The sequence below is a fragment of the Crocuta crocuta genome, unplaced genomic scaffold, assembly GCF_008692635.1.
Source record: "Crocuta crocuta isolate KB4526 unplaced genomic scaffold, BGI_CrCroc_1.0 scaffold21, whole genome shotgun sequence".
Taxonomy (NCBI): Eukaryota; Metazoa; Chordata; class Mammalia; order Carnivora; family Hyaenidae; genus Crocuta; species Crocuta crocuta.
In genome coordinates, this window is record NW_027527938.1 from 389,067 (window position 1) to 411,371 (window position 22,305).

At 32.8% G+C, this 22,305-nt stretch overlaps 1 long non-coding RNA gene across 1 annotated transcript; it reads right to left on the reverse strand.

Moving 5' to 3' along the window:
* Positions 1-263: 263 nt before the first annotated feature.
* LOC144221706 (uncharacterized) lies at positions 264-20,757 on the reverse strand. The gene is made up of 4 exons (XR_013332146.1): positions 20,641-20,757; positions 19,521-19,627; positions 5,731-5,843; positions 264-437 (listed from the first exon to the last, which is right to left on the reverse strand). It is a non-coding gene; the product is annotated as an uncharacterized LOC144221706 (long non-coding RNA).
* Positions 20,758-22,305: the final 1,548 nt, after the last annotated feature.

Consider the following 22,305-nt stretch of genomic DNA (forward strand, 5'->3'; position numbering starts at 1 on the left):
TGAAAGTGGATAGAATCTCTAGTTTATTGAAAAAAATAGTGCTGAGTATAAAATATTTGTTAATTTTGTTGACACAGTATTTGTCTTTCTCATATTCTTTCTTAGAAATCTTATAATATTCAATTTTTAATTTATCTCTGGAAGAAACATTGTTTATGAGTGCATCTAAACTGCCAACATACTCGGCATGTTTCTCACTTCCTAGGAGTAAAATTTTGAGAACTTTGGTATATACAGTTTATTAAATTTTTATGGAAAGAAAAAAAAATCAGGGGTATCTGGGTGGTTCAGTTAGTTAAGCATCTGACTCTTGATTTCAGCCTATGTCATGATCTCACAGGCATGAGATTAAGCTCCATGTTGGGCTCTGCACTGAGCTCTGAGCTTGGAACCTGCTTAAGATTCTCTCCCTCTTCCTCTGCCACTCTCCCCTTCCTCTGTCAAAAAAAAAAAAAAAAAAAAAAGAAAAGAAAAACAGAAAGAAAAAAATCAGAAAACATAGTATAAAATGACTTACAAATATCTGTTCTCTACTACACATTTCAGAGAGAAATTACCTGTTTGGGAAACAGAGAGTTATTAGATGATTATCAATTTGTTCTATTTGTTTAAATCCTGGATCCTAAAAGATGTTAGAATAACAATCAGTAGTATTTTATCAGTAATTATTTTGTGGCCTCTGTAGAAACTATATAAATATAGTGCACATATTTTTACTCTTTTAACAATTTTACCTTTAGATTCAAAGCATAATGTTTTAGTCAATTACATAATTTTGTTCCGATATCTCTTGTAACTGGATACTTGTATCCTCCTTCTGAGTCTCTCTCATTCTATCTTCTTCTTGGAAAAGACAATTTAATAGCTATTAGGCAAATATGTTACTGAACAACATCCTCTACAGATAGGTAGATATAGATAGATAGATGCACATATATACAACATGATAAATTATATACATTATTTAATAATACATATTATCTAGCATATGGTAATGATATTAGATGTCATCTATCACTATATTATTTAAATATAACTGAGTTATTTAAATATAACTCAGTATTTTAAGATTAAAAATAAATATTGTACGTATTTTAGCCTGTGAGTATGTGATCAAGACAATTAAAATGGCTTTTATATTTGATTGTCCAAATTTATTATCTTCATCTCTCTCAAGAAAGTAAAAAGTGTATATGTTTTTATGTTGAACATAGGTTACTGTTTAATTAATACTGGATCATTGTCCTCCAGTTTTATATAGATTTAATAATAGAATATTAAGCTATGTAGTATTAACACAATGGAGTTGTTTTGCACATGCTCAGTTCTATTCATCTTCAGAATTACACAACTTAACTATACGCAATTAGCCATAAAAATAAATGGGCTGTTTATAGATATATAAAAGAATAATTTGACAATTTAAAGAATTGATTCATCACTAAGAAGATACATTTTAAAATTTTCTATATCCTTTCTTACCTTAACCCAAAATGGCCAATAACCAAACCCTTCTGAAGTATAGCAATACTTTATTCATCCAGGAACTGATTTCATATTTTTCAAACAATAAAGTTTTTTACCATGAATTTGGTCACCACTTAAAAATTTCTTTTACTGTTTAGAATTTTAATTATTCCCCATTGTGTTTATCTTCAATACTTGGATTTATATTTTAAGAATTGGTAGGTGGAAATGAGAAATTGCTAAATTATATAAATATGTAGAGAGGACCTAACATAATATTTTGAGGATAGACAAAACAATGGAACACTTCTATTGTTTAAACTACCAAAGAAGGAAAATCCTATAGGTGGTGGTCATGGTATGGGTCTAGGATTGGGATGAAGTGCTTTAATATCGTTAATTCTTAAAATACATATCACAGAACCTCTGCAGTATTATGTAATTTGTTTACTAAGAATATTGTTTATTTAACTCCTTAATATATCTATCCAAATTAATGTTCCTATTAATATTTTCAAGAACAATGAGATTCTTTTTTCTGTATCTTAAGAATTAACTCATTAAATACATCTTTAGGTATAAGTCTGACTTTGGAAACTGTTAGTGTTCATACACAGACTCACACATAGATAGACACACACAGATACACACACAAATAAAACAAATAAAAGAGTGGCAATGCAAAATAGAACTCAAACAGAAACAAATGAACCAAACCATATTTCAAATAAATTGCATAACCACTGTGAAAATCATGTAGGAGTATTAAACCAAGTGATTTTTAATCAGCATTTGGATAGTATATCCTCAGGCTAAGGGAAAAAAAAAACAACAGAACTCTAAAAATATTGAACCTTATAGTTAATATAGAGTCATAGTTAGAAATTCTGAAACTACTTTTTGGGTATTCAAAGTTTGAGTGATTACGTAAATACATTGTGGGTAATTGGAGCTTGGTTTCTCATTATGGAGATAGATGGAAATTATAAATATAGACCAGGAGAAGAATAGAATAAGCCTCTGCTGTTGGATTGGAATGGGAAGTGTCAGTATAAGCTCATGTATTTATACAGAAACACATACTGGTACATATTCAGATACAAATGTATCTGACATATTTATAGATACATATAATTTTTGAATACAGATTGATCTGGGGGCCCTGGATGGATCAGTTGGTTGAGTATCTGACTTTGGATCAGGTCATGATCTTGGTTCGTGAGCTCAAGTCACACATCAGACTCTGTGCTGACAGATCAGAGCCTGGAGCCTTGAGCCTGCTTCAGGCCCTCGCTCTCTGACCCTCCCCCACTCATTCCCTAGCTCTCTCTCTCAAAAATAAGTAAACATTGAAAAAAGTTAAATATAGTTTGATCTAGAAATAGATACAGATGTATCTCTGTATGTACACATGTATGTATATACATAGCAATGATTTTCTAGTGTCTATGAACTCAACTCATGCTCAAGTACATTTTATTCTTTGATGAAAACAACTATTACTCCTTGGGAAAAAGCCTGATTCAAGAGCCAGAGCAGCAAAAATTCAGGATAAATATGGAATATCTTTCTGGAAAGTAATAAAAAAAAATCTTACTTGCATATTATTTGCCAAAAGTGTATAACTGGAATCTAAAAGTGAGGAAACACTAGAAAATCCAAATGTGTGTGTATGTATGTAGGACATTAAACTAATTTAAGATAGTAACATGTTAGGAATCTAGATTAAAAAATATATTAATCCTTTGACTCAAGATTTCTTTATGTCTGAAATTCTTAGTTTTAAAAAGGTATTAAAACTTGTGTTAGAGAAAAAGAGAACATTTAATATTAACAAAAGTTCAGTACACATAAATACACATATTAAAAATTAATCTACTGAAAAAAATTTTTTTAATGTTTATTTTCAAGAGAGAGAAAAAAAAGAACACGGGCTGGAGAGGGGCCCAGAGAGGGGGAGACATGGAATCTGAAACAGGCTTCAGGCTGTGAGCTGTCAGCCCAGAGCCTGACGCAGAGCTTGAACCCACAAAATGTGAGATCATGACCTGAGCCAAAGTCAGACACTCAACCGAGACACCCAGGCACCTCTAAAAATTTAATCTACATTTTCTATGGTGGGAGCAACCATCTGTCTTTATCTGCATTCTGACCAGTAATTGAAGTTCATCAATTATTTTGAACTCCTATTTTTCTTGCAATATCTTATTAAGTGAAGCCAACAGTAAACTATTATATGCTGCTATGAACTAGATTGCCAGCCTTTTCCCTAGAGCTACAGACTTTATAGTATAGGGTCTATTTCACATGTAACATAAGGCAACATTTGTATGCAAAAAATTGCTATTACATCTAATGGATTACTATCTTTCCAACACCAGGCAATTAGTCCCATGCTGTTAGCCGGTGTTAAGATAATGCCCGGTACTTTATAATTTGTTTTATCAATAGCCCATCACTGATCATATATATGCCAGTCTGAATAGGCTAGGTTATATAGTAGTAACAGAGGACTCCAACAGTTTTAGTGGTTTAAAAAAGCAAAAGTTTAATTTTGATGGAAAAACAGAACTACCAGTCTTTTTCTGATTAGTGCAATTTTTCCTTAGAATATTTATCATATCTCCATAGTGCTCTAACAGCTTTGTGTATATCAGTCAGTACACTTCACTGAAATCAATGGTTCTCATTGAGTGCTATTCCTTATTGCATTAAAAATAATGAAGTTTTGGAAAAAAGTAGTTACTGTTCCTTATTTACATTATGACAGAAATGTATGGTTAAATGTTAATGATTTTGATTAACTTAAAATTGAACATTATTTACTGTAATATTTGATTATACAGAAGATGAGCAGAAGTTTTCTAGTTGAGTGGATTCTAAAATGGTTATATTCATGCATATAAATCAATCAATGTGTACAAATACAATGAATACGATTGATTTTTTTTCTCATGATAAACACCCTTTTCTTTACCTTAGGAAGCAAAGCTAGTGAAGCATTTATAAATATCCACATAAATCACAATATATCTTAATAATATAACTCATGAGATTTTTATACATGAAATCATTCTAGATAATGCTAATAATTATTTTGCTTATTTTTAAATTATTATTTACATTGAGGTTTGATATATTACAAATATTATCTTCCAATAATGAATTAGTATGCTATGACTGCCATAAAAAATACCACAGGAAACAACACAAAGTTGTTTCATCACAGTACTGAAGTCTAGATCCAGAAGTCCAAGATCCGTATGTGGGCAGGATTGGCTTCATTCTGAGGGCCTCTCTTCTTAGCTTGGAGATCTTCTTCTTCCAGTGTTTTCACTTGATCTTTCTCCTATGTATGTCTGTGTCTTAATCTCTTCCTCTTATAGATACTAGTCGTATTGGATTAGGGCTGACCCTAATGACTTCTTTTTAATTTAATTACCTCTTTAAAGGACTTATCTCCAAATACAGTCACACCTTCAGGCCCTGGGGATCAGAACCTGATCATATCAATTCAGGCCTTAACAAGTTGCCTGAGTTACTAGGTTTTGCTATTTTAACTAAAATGTATATTAATAAAGGAAGGCAAAGTTATATTGGGATTTTCCCACTGTTAAACAGGAGCTACATATAAGAAATGTTCACTGCTTTATTGTTACAATCTGATATGGGGATTTGTTGTAGGAAAAGATGGACTAAAGGACATTTATTTTGTCTACCAAGCCCTCCATTTCTCTCTCTGTCTTAGGGGAATACATAGGTGATTTGTATGCTGCTCACTCATATTTTTTTTGTGTGTGTGGGGGGGAAATCTGTCCATATTAATATCTGTTCCACTGGTTTAAGGAGTAAGCACATAACAAAAGTGTATCCTAGTCCCTCTGATATATTAAATGGTACAGTTCTGGGACTCATTTTGTAACATAGAAAAAGAAACAAAACAATCAGAAACTTCCCTAGGCATTAGGGCAGTGGTAGAGAAGGACCTTTTCATCTTTTATTTGTAGAGCTGTGAATTGTGATTTCAGAATTTGTAACTACCATGTCTGTCCCAGTTTGGGTTACCTGGAAGAAGACTTTGAGATAGAAAGTACCATAAAAAGAGATGTGTTAGTTTTGCTGTGGTTGTTGTTTTAGGGCCACAAACCATTTAGCTGAAAACAACAGAAATGTATTCTCTCAAAGGACAGAGGTTTGAAATCTAGCTGGTAGGGCTGTGTCCCCTCCAGAGTTCCCAGCTATACGGGAGTAAACATTCCTTACCTCTTCAGCTTTTCATGGGTGTTGGCATTATGGCTGCATCTCTCTGCTCCATCTTCATTATCTTCTCTGTGATCTGCTTCTGTCAGAGTCCCTCCACTTCTTTTCCCTCAGCTCTATTGAGATATAAATGACATATAACATTGTGTAAGTTTAAGGTGTACAACATATTTATTTGGTATGTGTATATGTTACCAAAAAATTACCACAGTAAGGTTAGTTAACAAACACCTCACAAATTACTCTGTTGTTTTCACCAATTTTTACAAGGATACATGGGGTAGGATGTAGAGCCCTCATAGATAATCTAGGATAAACTCCTCCTCTCAAGATCTTTAACTTAATTATTGCTTTTGGCATAGAAAGTAATATCAACTCTTTACACATAGGGTAATATTTATAGTATCTAGTGATTAGGAGTGAATATATCTTGGGGAGGGCACTTTTTAGTCTAACAAAATATATTAGCAAACATGTGAATAAAAGAAGGAAGTAGGATTAGGCAGAGAGAAAGATTGGGCAGGATGTCATCTCAGTGAAGACCTCAGTCAAACCCACAGGGACATCTGAACATAGAATAGTCTTCCAGAGTTGTTCTAAGGTGAGGTAAAGAGGCCATGGCTGTTTAACCTTGTCAGGTAGTTATCAAATGGAACTTTCTCTGGGAAGTACATTAGGTGAGTGATTCATTCCAGTTTAGGCAATTCTCCATGTTGGCTGAGGACTATTGGTCAATAGAATTCTCACTAATAATCTCTTTAATTTTTGAATAATTAGAATAATTAGAATAGAATAATCTCTTTATTTTTTAAGAGGAAAATGTTAACAGTATTTCACCATGTGCTCTAAAATATAAAATAGTGGAGAAATGTGTCTGAAAGCCAGAGGGACTGTGAGAAAGACAGATTTGTCAATCTCTAGGTCCAAACTCATCCAAACTAATCTGGATCCTTGAAACTCTTCCTTTGATTCTGAAAGCAATTTAAATTTTCTTGGTACAAAAGTTTGCTTAGGGTACACATAAAATGTGTTTACTTCATATGCATATAAAGAGTAAAAAATACAATGCATATGTACAAAAAATGTATATTACAAAGATAAGTAATATGAACTTCAGGAAATATGTAACAAGTTTCATTAATACAGACATCAGGATATTGCTGGAGACAGTGTTTCAGTTACTGCTTGAAATCTTCCACTTGATAACATTTTCTTGTTATGATTACAGATAATAAACTTCCTCAAGGATACCACTATAGATGGATGCTACTCCAACAATTTTCCCTGTGTAGTAGGCGTCATTGTCTTATGAGTGCTTGTTGCAAATCTAAATTCTTTATCTCCAGCTAACTACTTCTGTATCAGAATCTCGGGTGAAGGCCAGGAATCAGTGCTTTAATAAACCCTTCAGTTTACTTTCACCAACAGTCAGTATATCAGGATTTTTTGTTTTTTTGTGGGGTTTTTTTGACATTTAAAAAGCATGTGGTAGTATCAAATCGTGGTTTAATTTGAATTTCTCTAATGATTAATTATGAATTCTCCTATGTTATTATTAAAAATTGTTGCCACTTTTAATTGGGTGTTTTATTATTGAGTTTGGATTTATCAACATATTCTAGGATCAAGTCATTTATCAGATATATGATTTTCACATATTTTCTCTGAGTCTCTGGCTTTTCTTTTTTGTTTCTTAACACTGTACTTTAAAGAACAAGAAGTTTTCAATTTTGATAAGGTTGTTAATTTTTCTTTTATGGATTATGCCTTTGGTGTCATATCGAAGAATTTTATAAAGGTAAGGTCAAAAAGATTTCCTCCTACATTTTCTTCTGAAAGTTATAAAGGTTTACACATAAATTTCTGATCAATTTTGAGTTACTTTCTGTCTATAGTAAGAAGCATTGAGTATGGCTGATTTTTTAGGACATGGTTAATTCATTTTTCACAAATACTATATTCTAAAATCACTTCTGAATTGCTATTGCACATTGTCTCAAATCAATTGGCCACATATAAATGGGTCTACTTATGGAAACCCTATTCCTTTTTAAAATGTAAAGAAACATTTTTACCTCACAAGTAGTACAAAAATAGATCATAATATAAATTAGGCCTTCTGAACACAGTATAACCGGCAAATAAGAATTGTGTATATTTAAGTTGTAATGTTGATGTTGATGTTTTGATTTACATATATATTGTGATGTAATCACCACAGTCAAGTTAATTAACATATCTATCATCTCGCATAGTTATTCTTTCTTTTTGGGGTAGTAAGTAGATGAGAACACTTAAGATCTACAACTTAGCAAATTTCAAGTATACAATACAGTATTGTTAATTAAAGTGACATTACTGTATCTTGTTTTTTATTTTTTTTTTTGGAGAAGGCAAGGTTTTCTCCTTTTTCAACCTGAATACTATTCAGGTGTGTGTGTGTGTGGGTGTGGGTGTGCACGCGTGCGACATCTATTAACGGGCATTTAAATTTGTTTCCATATCTTGGCTACTGTCAGTATTGCTGCGGTGAACATAGGAGCACAGATGTATCTTCAAGATACTGATTTAATTTATTTTGCCTATCAACCCAGAGTTAGGATTGCTGGATCATGTAGTAGTTCTGTTTTTTGAGGAAACTCTATACTGCTTTCTATAATGGCTGTACCAGTTGACATTCTCATCATTTGTGTACAAGGGTGTATTTTCTCCACATCTAAATGCTGTATTTTTCTGCATCTATTTAGATGATCATGTGGGTTTTTTCTTTCATTTTTAAAATGTAGTATGTCACATTGATTGATTTGTGTTTGTTGAATAATCCTTATATCCTTAGGATAACTATTTGTTCATGGTGTCTGATCTGTTCAAAGTGCTGTTGAATTTGGATTTTTGTCTCAGTGTGCGTCAGGGATATTGGCCTGTAGTTTGCTTTCCTTGTGTTGTCTTTTCCTGGTTTTGGTATAAGAGTGATCTGGCCTCATAAAATGAGTTTGGAAGTGTTCCTTTTTTTTTTTTTTTTGTTATTTGGAAAATGTTAAAACAGATTGGTATTAATTCTTTGAATGTTCAGTAAAATTCACCTGTTAAGCCACCTGGTTCTGAACTTTTCTTTGTTGGGGGCTTTTTGACTATCAATTCAGTGTTACTGTTTGTTGTTGGTCTGTTCAGGCCTTTCAGTTTCTTCTTAATTCAGTGTTGGTAGATTACATGTTTCTAGGAATTTATGCATTACATCTTGGTTATCTAATTAGTTGGCTAAATAATAGCTCATAATGGTCCTATATGGACTCTTTCATTTTTGAATCTTCTATTAATATTTTTAATTTCTATTTTATCTATTTGAGTCTTCTCTCTAGTCTTAGTCTATCTAAGGGCTTATTGATTTTTTTTCAAAAATCCAACCCTCAGTGTTGTTAATTTTTAATATTGTCAATATTGTTTTTAATTTTGTTTTTCTATTCTTTATTTATTTTCTAATATTTATTTCCTCCCTCTGCTAACTTTGGGCTTAGTTTGTTCTTTTTCTAATCCCTTGATATGTAAAGTCAGGTGAGGATTTGTGAATGTTTATATGCACAGTTTCAGATATATCTCTGTAAATATTAAAAACAACCTCTGAAGTCTGTTTTATTCATGTCCTTTTATTAAACATAAGTATGCTAATATCCCTTTTCTCCTAATAGTACAAATTTAGTCTGACTAACTTTCCTTTTTATTAAAATATGACCCCATCTTCTATTTAAATTCTCCTGACCATTTGACCACATTATTTTCACCACAGTCCTCAAATTGTTAACCTTCCTTCATGATGCATTGAAGAGAAACAGGAATAGAATGTTAAAGTTTCTAACCCTCTATTTTAGAAAATACATTGATAATATGATTGAACTGCCTAGAAATAATATATATTTATCATGGTACTTAACTTGTTTTTATCTCTTGAAAGAAGGTATATTTTTCCTGTCAGAATCACACGTTACATATGTCAAGCCATTGATAGAATTTAAAAAAATCACTGTTACTAAAAATAAGTAGAAGTATTTTCTTTTGAAGAAGAAAATCTCATGATAAATTTGAACAAATAATGCAAACAGAAAAAGTCATTCACTTTTCTCTTTTTTATAACCTATAATTAAGTGATGTGAACTCTGGATAATCAATTGATTGGGAGACTACTATAATCATCGTGCCTCAGCTTTCTTCCTCCTACACGAATAATTAATACTCTTGAAACAAAAGCAGGACACTGCAATGATAATTTCAAATATTCTCTTATTGTTAAGGTATCTAGTATAGCGTAAAATGATGAACAAAGCATGTAATTGAATTCGATTTTTTTTTGTACAGAAGCAGGTATTTAAGTTTGCAACTAAAAGAGAAATTTCTCATATCATTCACATACAAAATGCTGATTTTCCTTTAAAATTGAGCTTTTCTGTATAACATTATTTAAATATTGGCAGTTGTTATTCTTTTAATATTTATATTGACACATATAGTTAGGTTGTCAACCTTCTACATTTGAGTATAATTTGGCTGTATTTTGCCTTAATTCAATAATTCAGACAACTTCAAATAATTTTATATGAGGATTAAGTTAAATTTTTTAAATGCTGAGCTATTAAGGCCAAATTCACATTCATTCAGAAACGGCAGTCCCTGGTCCCACAAAAAATATGTTCTCTGCATAAAGGCAAGACACAGTGATATGTGTACATATTTTCAAAATTCATGGTGATTACTGGAAGAATAATTTTAATTCTATTTTTAAGGAAAATGAGCAAGAAAACAATTTTTAAAGAGTGTGTGCATAACAGTGACCAATTATGAAAAATTATATGTTGCTATAATAAAAAATATAGTTCAGTGAACATATTTTTCCCCTTTAGTATTTTATTTGTCCACATTACACAGAGATAGCAGGTAATTTTCTATTACTTTTTCTCAGTAGAGAGTTGTGTATTTAGCACCATTGTAAAAGTTTTTAAGACTAAAGAAGTCTTATTGAAAAGACTAAGTTTAGTGTGTGTCAAAGGGGTAGAGAAGAATGTGAGGTATAAGAAGAGACTAAACTGCCTAAAAGAGAAATTGATGGTTGAATGCATGAGAGATAGGAAGACTAGATGCAAGTCTCATTGAAAGATTTCTAATAGATTTCAAAAACAAAATGTAGTGAGGAAACTGCATGAGATACCTTGTGAGACTGGATTCTGGGCATTTGGCTCTGAGCCTTGATGTGTATTTTCTTTCACTTTAACAAACATGGGAGCAACAGAATTGAAGGCTATCGAGAGTCTTGGCTTCTAGAACATACATCTAAGTATAAGGCATGAAGGACTTGAGTCAAAAGCCCCTTGTTTCATTTTAAAAAATATACCAATTGCTTACCATGTGTTGTAGTGCTAAGAAAATGCACAAAATTTTTGCTGTTGTCATAAATTACTAGGAACAATAAACCAATCAATAAGCTATGTAGTGTATTAGATGAGTCTGGTGAAAAAAAAGTTGAAAGAATAGTGATAGGGAGAATGGATGTGGGGAATTGTTTTCTTTAACAGATTGATAAAAGAAAGCTTCTCTAAGGTAACATGTAAGCAAAATACTTGAAGAAGATAAGGTAGGCAGTCATGTATAACTCTAGGACCACATGTTTCTAGAAAGAACAGCAAGGACAAAGTTAGTTCATCAGGGGCTTCTCTGGTAGATTTGAGGAACATATATGAAGCCTACATGTCATACCTAAGTGAAGAAAAAGAGTGATTGAAAGTGAGGTTGCATTAATAATTTTTTAAATGGGTGGGGGGAGGCCACCTGGGTAGCTCAGTTGGTTAAGTAGCCAACTTCAGCTCGGATCATGATCTGACAGTTCATGGGTTCATGAGTTTGAGCCCGCATAGGTCTGTTTGCTGACAGCTCTGAGCCTGGAGCCTGCTTCTGATTCTGTGTCTCCCTTTCTCTGCCCCTCCCCAACTCATGCTCTGTCTCTCTCAAAAAAATAAATAAAAAAGTTAAAAAAAATTTTTTAAAGAAAGTAAGGCTGGATGTGTAATGGAGGTGCCAATTTTCCCAGAGACTTGTCACCTTTCCAACAGATTCTGCTATAAACCTTCAAAGAAGTGATGGCTGCAATGACAGATTGAATTTCAAACTAGCCTAGAAGAAGGGATATTTGGAGTCTTGTTGAGTTTAATTTGGATATCAAAGGTGTAGAATCTAGGGTGGGGAAATCTAAGTTGTAGAAAATAAAATGAAATACTGCAGGTACTGTCAATGTCCACTGCATACATCTTTCTGCTGATATATCCTTGCATACTCTCCCATTCTTATCATGAATTGGGTGTTTGTCAGTTACCTGTGTTTTAAATATATATTTCCATCTCTAAACAACATATAAAATTTAAAAATTTAAAACCTTTATGTATGTCCTGCAATATGATTTTGATTCTTTTGTTTATTTAACTCATTTACATCAATGAATATATAGCTATAATATATTCATATTTATTTTTCCCAAGATTTACATTTTTTGAACATACCATGGGTTATTTATATATACCCCTGCTGAGGGACATTTACATCATTTATAGTTTTCCTCCAATATAAATGATGTTGACATGGGCTTTTTTTTTTATTTTTTTGCATTTTTGTATGGTCTCTTTGTTCCTAAGTACAACAGTTTCTCTAGGGTATGTATCTAAGAGTATAGTTGTTGAGTCATAAGGGCATGTCCATTTCTAAGCTAACCAAGTTAAGTTATTATGTTCTACAAATTCATTTCACCAGTATAGTCTATAATCTATATCCTAGGACAGATCCATTTTTCTCAGTCAAGTTTTCCAAATGGGTTCAAGATTGTAAATGGAGGGGACAAATTTACAATTTTTTTAACTGACCTGTGAACAGCATATGCATTATCATTCCTGGCCTTTCCCCACAAAGTGCCTACCTTCAGTAAGACATCTGCTTTGTTGAGATCTCAGATGCCTTTTTAATGAAGGAGGGTTGTATTTTATCTGGAAGTTTTTAGTGTTTATATGAGGGTAGGCCATCCCCCTAAATATCTTATTTGTCACATAAAATGTGGAGAACACCAGTTTGCTATAGTTTGAAATATTTCCCAGGTGATTCTTAGCAAATTTTTCTTAGCAATTTTTTTTAATTGAGCATAATTGACATATAATATTTTATTCATTTCAGATGTATAACATAGTGATTTGACAATTATATATATTACAAATATTTACCATGTTAACTGTGTTTACCTACTGTTATCATACACCTGACAATATTATTGACTATATTCCCCAGGCTGTACTTTTCTTTTCTATAAATTGCTTATAACTGGAAGTGTGTACCTATTAATCCCCTTCACTTATTTCACCTATCCCCCCTAGCTTCCTCTTCTCTGGCAACCACTAGTTCTCTATATTTGTGATTCTGTCTCTTTGTTGTTATTTCTCCTTTGTTTTTGTTTTCTTTTGATTTCACATATCAGTGAAATCATATAGTATTCGTCTTTGTCTGTCTGACTTATTTTACTTAGTGTAATACTCTCTAGGTCCGCCCATGTTGGTGCAAATGGCAAGATTTCTTTTCTTTTTTATTTTTTTAGGCTGAATTCCACTGTGTACATATCACACCTTCTTTATCCATTCATCTATAGATGGACACTTAGATTACTTCCATATCTTGGCTAATGCTGCAACAAACAGGTGCATAAATATCTTTGAATTAGTGTGGTTTTTTTTCTTTAGGTAGTGATTCTAAATATAGTCTCCTTCTAATAAACTCTGGGTTTATCAATTTATCTTTCTCCTTGGTTGCTCTGGCTGCTCTTGTGGTATCATGGGGTTTTATCTGTTCTTTTCTCCATTCTTATGTTACCTGTGTTCAGATTCACCTATTTTATCAAACTCCTTGTATATATGCAACATATATTTTAGTCAAATGCCATTCCTTTAATGGATCATATGCTATTTATAGAAAGATAATTTATTTTATCTTTATATTTATATTGTCCCTGGTAGTAGTGGCTAATTTTATATGTCAGGTAAAACCCAAAGTGTTTTGCCAGGTCATTTTATTTTCCTTAAAGAGTTAGATCAGAAGAAAGAGAATAAGTCCACAACCTGTTTATGCAGGGTGGTAGATGCCTTTATTTGGTCTAAAATAGCTTTATGAGATTTGTGAAATATCTGAAGGAAATGATATTTCAAAAGCTCTTTAATATTCAAGTCTAAAACTTCTTGGAGAGATTTGTGATAGTCTAATCAGAATGGAAAATATTTTACATGTGTAGTATTTGGAAGGCTCAAAATCAGGAAAGTTTAAATTTAGTTAAAAAGAAAATGTTAAATCAGATGGGTCTGGGATAGTGATTTGAGAAAAAGGAGGAGGATATCAAGGAATAGATAGCCCCAAAAAACTTAATTTAATCACTTTTTAGGATGGGTAAATAGAGGAAATTACTTTTAAAAAGAGTTAGTAGAATGAGATGCTCAAATTTTTAAACCTGCTTTACTTTGCTTCTAATCAGTATATAAAAAAATCAATTTCTATGAATAAAGAGAATGAATTCTAAATACACTTTCCAGAAAATTCTTATCACTAGATCCAGAATTGTTCCAATTTTTAATGCCAATGGAGTGGCAGCAACTCAGATAAATAATCTGTTGTGGAAATCTCAATGAATATTTATAGCTAAGTATTAGGTAGCCTGAGTAGACCTCTGGTTTCAGATACTCAGGGTTACTGTAGTCAATAGATTATAATTGGAGCTGTCTCCTGAATAGCATATGCATATTTCATGCCATCATTTTCTTCCCTGGGTATTAAGTGTGAGGCTTTGCCGGCACATGAATTACATTCATTACTGTGAAGACAGTAGATAGGTTTGCAGCCATTTGACAAACAATAGAGCATACTTTGAACTAAGATCAAACAGGGTAATCACCAATTCTCAATACCAAATCTCCAGGCAACAGACACAATCAACAATATCAGTAATGAAATTTCTTTTAAAGAACCTAGGGTTTTTTTCTCTCACTTTGTTAAAAAAAAAAATCAGGTTTATCATTGACATTTACCTAGTCCTATAATGACAGGAATATGAGTTATTTTATAGATCGTATTTTCTTGTGTATAAAATTCTTCAAATGTATTTTGCATCTCAACATTTAAAATAAGAAAACATTGATGTCTATGAAGATAATACATTATTCCTAATTTTATTGCTATTTTAAAACTAGTTTCATAAAATGAATTGTAGGAACAAGTTATCAATTAATTCTTCAAATGTTCTTCACATTTTACATGAGAGCTGATATAGGAAAATTCTAATATCCTTTAGCAGTGATATTCAGGAATAGAAACTAGAAAATGGTCTCACAAGCAACTATATGCTTCTGTTTAAAAAATCTATTTTATATCTGTTTTTCAGTAGTACATTTATTTTGTATTTGTATTAGCTTCTTATTTCTACTCTAATAAGTTATCACAACTCAGTGGCTTAAAATAACACAAACTTATTTTGTGTTATTTGAGGTCAGGAGTTGGAGAAGAGTCATAAGGGGCTAAAATGAAGATTTTTGCAGGACTGAATTCTTTGTAGTGGATCCAGTGGAAATTTAGCTTTAGGAGGGTGCTAATATTCCTTGGCTCCTGGCCCCATCCTCCATCTTCATCTATCATTCCAGTCTTTCTTTACATCCTTTTCATCATATCTCCTTTTCCTGACTCTGACACTCCTGTTCCTATGTGTGTGTGTGTGTGTGTGTGTGATTGTGTGTGTATGTGTGTGCACGCGCGCGCACACCTGTGTTTATAAAGACTGTTGTTCTCACAGTGGGCTCACTCAGATAATTCAGGATAACCTCCCCATAATCCATATCTTAATTCTCAATTTTCAAAATCCCCTTTGGCATGTAAAATAACATTTCAGATTGTGAGGGTTAAGTCAGAGGCATATTATCTGGGATCACTCTGGCACTTTTCATGACAATTGTGTGTGTGTGTGTATGTGTGTGTGTATGAAGTAGAAGCAATACATCACATTTGCCTTTGCATAACTAAGCAGGCATTCCATTGTGGCCAATAGCTGTATTATTCATAATCATGGGAAAGGGTTAACTTTCCTCAAAGAATGAAATGTCCACCTTGTCATTTGTTGCAAAGGAGAGACTGACTATTAAGCAGAAATTTATTCTTCAATCTAATATGTGTGGATATTTTTACTGTTTTGTGAATATGTTTCGTTTATTTGTTTTAAGGAGTGAATCTTCCATCATTTTACTGAAACACTGAAAACATTTGAAGTCTCTGGCTCTTAACTATATTTAGGGACAAACACTTATTTCTAAAGTATTGTGCCTCTTACTTTCAGAACTAGATTTTTAAAATTTGAATCTTTGTTCTCTTTTTCTAATCTGCAACCTAGGTAATCCAGTTTTGGAAAATGCTAAAAAATGCTTTAATTTTGAGTTGGCCTATTAATATTGTTTTTCCCAAAATCTTTGAAACTATTTAAAACATGCTACAAAGCAAAATTTGCAAGTGATAACAATCTCTTCTTTTAGGGCTATCTCAGTTGTTTCTCAAGAAGTGCTTTCAGGAAGATTTGGGAAGTTCTAACAAGGCAGATTCCAAAACAATCTTACTCACTAGTTGTTTATGTTCTAATTTTTTAAAAATGAAGAAAACTGGGGAGCCTGGGTGGCTTAGTCGGTTAAGCGTCCGACTTTCGCTTAGGTCATGATCTCGCGGTTCGTGGGTTCGAGCCCCGCATCAGGCTCTGTGCTGACTGCCAGCTCAGAGCCTGGAGCCTGATTCAGAGGCTGTGACTCCCTCTCTCTCTGACCCTCCCCTGCTCACGCCGTCTCTCTCTGTCCCTCTCTCTCCTAGAAATAAATTAAAAAAACATTAAAAAAATGAAGAAAACTTACCTCATTAAGCTTTACTCTTCAGATACATTGTATTATGCCTTCAGATATTTCTCATTTCAACATAAATCTACATGCATGTTTCCAAATTTGAGTGCACTAAAATGAATGTTACTTTTATTTTACTGAAATTGGACCTGTGAAATATTTTCTTTAATGACCTATTGACTTCTTTTTTTAAGTTTATTTATTTATTTTGAGAGAGAGAGAGCATGAGCATAAGCAGGAGAGGGACAGAGAGAGGAATAGAGAGAAAATCCTATGCAGGCCCCGCATTGTCAGCTGAGAGCCCAACGCGGGGCTCACTCAACCTCAGGAACTGAGATCACAACCTGAGCTGAAATCAAAAGTCATTCGCTTAACTGACTGGGCCCCTGACTGATTTCATCTTAAATAATAGTTTTGTTTCAACTGCAATTCTCATGAAAGTCGTTCTTGCAGCTTACTGCAATTTGGTTGATTATCGGTTTTCTTTTCTTCCTTGTAAAATCAAGATGTCCACTGAATTTGATGACAAGGGAACTCTTACTAATTTGACAATGAAATAGCCATGATTGTAATGAATAAGTGGGAAAAAAGACAAAACCTGCACTTAGTGGTTAAAATATTCAATCGTGAAGTAATATTGATAATTCTATCAAGAATCTGGGCTGAGAAAGTACAAGAGAGGAAATTATGAAGTAGGTGGAGCTGAGAAGGAGTAGTGTGGGGAAGTTTTGTTTCTTTACTTGCCTCCTTGACATTGGTTTAGTTCAATTTGCCTTTTTAAATTTTGTACTTGATTTGTATTATTTCATTGTAATTTTGGGTAAGGAAGATATAAATCATGTTTATATTAGGATTAATGACAAATCAGATGAATAAACTATTCTTAAATAATATACCTTTGAAATGAATACATATTATTCCTGTAGAAATGTGGTATTTGGATACCAACATATAAGTTTATAAAACAGTTATTATTATTTATTATCAGCACCACATGAAACCTGGATTCAATGAGTTTCCTAGAGAGATTAGTAGAGATGGGGCAGGATGGTGCAAGAAGTCGAATTATCTGACCTTCAGATTTCTATTACAACTCTAAAGTAAATGCACAGTGAACTGTACAAAAACTTCCAAGGGATCACAGTGCCGCTGAAGTTGGCAGTCTTTGGAACTTTGTGTGGATGTTAGCTCCAACAGTATTTAAAAGGGGCGCCTTCTGGCTCAGTCGGTTAAGCGTCCTACTTCAGCTCAGGTGATGATCTCACAGTTCGTGGGCTTGAGCCCCCTGTCGGGCTCTGTGCTGACAGCTAGCTCAGAGCCTGGAGCCTGTTTCAGATTCTGTGTCTCCCTCCCTCTGATCCTCCCTTGCTCATGCTGTCTCTCTCTCTCAGAGATAAATAAAAAACATTAAAAAAAAACAAACAGTATTTATAAGTCCAGTCTACTTTCAGAAGCAAAGAGATCCTGTCTACAGGACCAGCAAATCAACATGGGGCAATTAATATTTATAAATGCTGTATATACAGAAAATAATGTACTTATCATTATCTTTGATCCCCACAATAAAAGGCTTTGTTAATAATTTCTAACCAGTAATAGGGTAACCAATCATCCATCTTGGCCCAGGACCATTTTAGTTTTAAGACTGATTAATATATATATATATATATATATACACACACACATATATATGAAATTAATAAATATTATGTTTTAATATTTATGTTATATAAAATTATGTATTAAATAGTATATTCAATCATATATGATTAAATTTTTATATAATTTAAGTAATTAAAATTATATTTGTATCACTCTGAATCACTGAAGGCTGCAATTCATGGTTTCTCAAAAGTCACAGATAATTACTTGAGATTACCAGCGTCTATCCCTAGGTCCAAGTCTCTGAAACACACTTGTATTGCTGTCACTTTTATTCAAGAGACTAAAATAATAAGTTTCCTTATTATTCCTACATATATGATGTATGTGGAGATATAATATTTATATCTAAGAGTGCATTGTGGAAATAAAGACAGAAACGAAAAAAAGAAAACGGAGAGAGGCGTGAGAGGCTGGAAGCAGCTTGATTTGCTAGACTGTATATAATGATGAAGAATGGGGATTGTGAGAATGAAACTTTTCTTTTCTAAGTGTATTCTGCCCTGTGGCAGCCTCATCCTGATTCATACTGTGATCATGGTGGAAGAAGGTGACCTGAAGGCACATTTGTGATGCATTGGCTGTGCTAATTTGGAATTTCTTTGCCTGAAATGGAGTAATGATAAAGACTTACAGTGACTTGGAGTTCCTTAGAGATCCCACCATAGAAAAATGGATATCATTTGAGTCTTGGAGGCACTCATCCAATTTCTCTATTGTTCATTAAGCAGCACTGGTGGTGAGTTATAGGGGGAAAATCGATAAATATTAATATCTTGTGTCATTACACATAGTAGTTTCCAGCTTATTATTCTCAAATATTTTCTAGAACTAGAATTCAAGTAAAGTTAAAAAATTGTTCAACTATAAAAGTATTGGAAAAAATAGATTAAACCAGATGATTATCACCAGTAACAACAGAAGTTGCTTTACAATTAACTATATTTTTTAGCCTTTGTTTCAATTAACTCCTTGGTGAATGTATATTATAGTATAGTGAAAAATATCGTAACTAGTGGAGCCACAGAAGCTCAAATTCAATAGTTGACTTTTCAATTCAGTAGTTTGGTTATTTGAAGCAATGATGTCATTTCCCTAAGACTCAGTTTTCTTAATAGAATATGTGGACAACTATTCTTAGGATTTGTTTGGAAGATTCAGTAATAACATAAATTAAGCATTAAGAATGCAGCAAGTACTCACACTTTACTTTTCAAATCTGTTTAAAGCTCACTGACCAAAGATAGGATGTTCTTTCATCATCTGCTTATTCAATATGTGGATTTTCTGAAGTTGTGAGATTCCTTTTCCTGAGGTGGAAATAGAAAATGTTTCCTCTCTTAAGACATGGGGCAAAAGAGAGAAATCAAGGGTGGTCCTATTCCATTAGATAATTGTTGACTGTCCTACCTAGTCAAAACTATTTTCCTGATTCAAACACCTAGATCCTTAGAGCTGAAATAAATGGGGCTGTGCTATCTTTTCCCTAATTCTCCTGTGTAATCATCTTCATGGATTATTATGTATTGCAATATACACAAATATATTGCAAACATTGTATATCACAAATATTGTAAATATATCACAAATATTGTATAGATAGGGTATGTTATAATACCTGCTCCTAAATGACAACCAATGGCTACTGTTTGTTAGTTTCCTGGTATCTGCCAAAAGATTTAGAAGGTCTTTCAAATCCTGAAAATACTCTCCCAACTCCCTCCACCCCCAAATTAGGCTGACTAAAATTTATTCAATCAATTCTAATTTTTATAAAAGGAGTAGTTACAGCACTTAACTTCTCAATCTTTATAGCTAAATTTAATTATCTATATGCTAGAGATAATAAGATTACAGGATGGTGTGAGGATTAAATTAAATGTTACTTTTAAATATCATGAAAGTCTTGGTTTTTCATACTAGTGACTCAATAGTAGCCCTTACTAACAGTGTACATAACATAGGTTTACTAATTTTTATTTTGGTATTTTTTGATTCAAATTTTGTAAAAAAATATAAATATTCTAATATTTCTGCTAGGATTATTTGTCTATCACCTAGAATTATTTAAAATAATATTATTTACTCTAGATAAATTGGCTCCATGCGGTAGTTGAATATAGTTCTATCTGCTTCTAGCATTCTTGCTATAAGACATACTTGGTTTCTGGATCAATTACTTTTTTTTTTATTTTTCTATTCTTATTCTTATTAGACAGATTATAATTTGACAAACTACATTTTAGAGTAAATAAGAACTTCTGGTTGGTTGAAATCAGTTATGAATTAGTAAACTTTAACTTTTTATCAAGTTCTTACCTACATGATTTAGACAAAGCGCATATAGGCTTGGGCTGTGGGTAACCAAACCAACATATCTGTCTCCGCATCTGGTCAAACACTTCCGTCTTTAATTCTTGCACATTTCATTTCACCTCACTACTCAGTGCCAGAGACGTCCAATCATCCTGGAACATTTAGCACAGATGTAATTGGACCCATTGTGCACTCATAATCAGAATTTTAGAAATGAAAGTCAGTACTGAAGAAAACTATAGGTCAACATAGAAAAAAATTTTCTTGTGCCTTTTATAAGTACCTTTTAGTCTTTTCTATTTCATGTCAACTAGCCATGAAAAATCAAAAGTCCTCAAAAAGCAGAAGTATATTTTTATAATGATTTCTTATCTTTCACAGAATTATGTCTCCCATTCTAATACTGATTTACAAGGCTGGAATTCCTTCCCTTCCCATTCCTGTTTCCTTTTGCCTTAGACTCTCCTTTCTTCAGCCTTTTCCCATCTCCTTGCCTTCTGCCTTAATATCTGTACAAGTGTTTGATTTTTAAAAGTATATGAATATTTAGTGGATTCTGTTAAATTTTTGTGAATATATTAAAAAATCTCATGCTTTCAAGTGGAAAAGACAATATCTAATATTTTAAAATATCAACGCTCGCTAAATATTACTTTCTTTAAACCTTAATTTTTCTGGGGCACTTGGGTAGCTCAATCAGTTAAGCATCCAACTTCAGTTAGGTCATCATCCACAGTCCGTGAGTTCAAGCCCCATGTCAGCTCTGTGCTGACAGCTCATAGTCTGGAACCTGCTTTGGATTCTCTGTCTCCCTCTCTCTCCCCTTCCCCCCACTTACACTCTATCTCTCTCTCAAAAATAAATAAATATTAAAAATATTTAAACTTTGGCTTTTCAAACATAGTATTCAAATTGAAAACTTGTTGAAATAAATACATGGGAGGGGTGCCTGGGTGGCTTAGTTGGTTAAGCGTCCGACTTTCGCTTAGGTCATGATCTCGCAGTTAGTGGGTTCAAGCCCCACGTCGGGCTCTGTGCTGACTGCCAGCTCAGAGCCTGGAGCCTGTTTCAGAGTCTGTATCTCCCTCTCTCTCTGACCCTCCCCTGCTGACGCTGTCTCTCTCTCTCTCTCTCTCCTAGAAATAAATAAAAATATTAAAAAAAAAAATACATGGGATAAAATGCTAGGAAAGTGTTAGGTTGGATCAGAGCAATAGTGCATAAGTCACATGGTTGACTATTTCATTTTTGTCACCAAGAAATCTTCTTATCCTTTATATGAGAAGTAGAAAATTCCACTGATAGTTTCCTAGTGTTTTCTCTTAGCATATGTATCTTTTCATAGTGTTTTGTTTACTAGCTTTTTCCTTTTACTGTCTCATTTACATTCTTTTCTTTCTCCTCTGATATATAATTTAATTATTACTCCTTTGTTTCCTTGAATTTTTTATTTTTTAAAACATTTTAGTTTTCTGATTTCTTTAAGTCTACAATTCTCCTGAAAAAATATCCCTGATTTATAAAAACCTCCATTTCAGCAGATATTATATATTTATTGTTACTAACATTGAATATCATGCGTAATGCTTATCTTGACAAGAAAGTATTAATAAATTTACTGTTCAAAATAGTCTAAATCAAATGCTGTTTTATACTTACTAATTTATTCAGT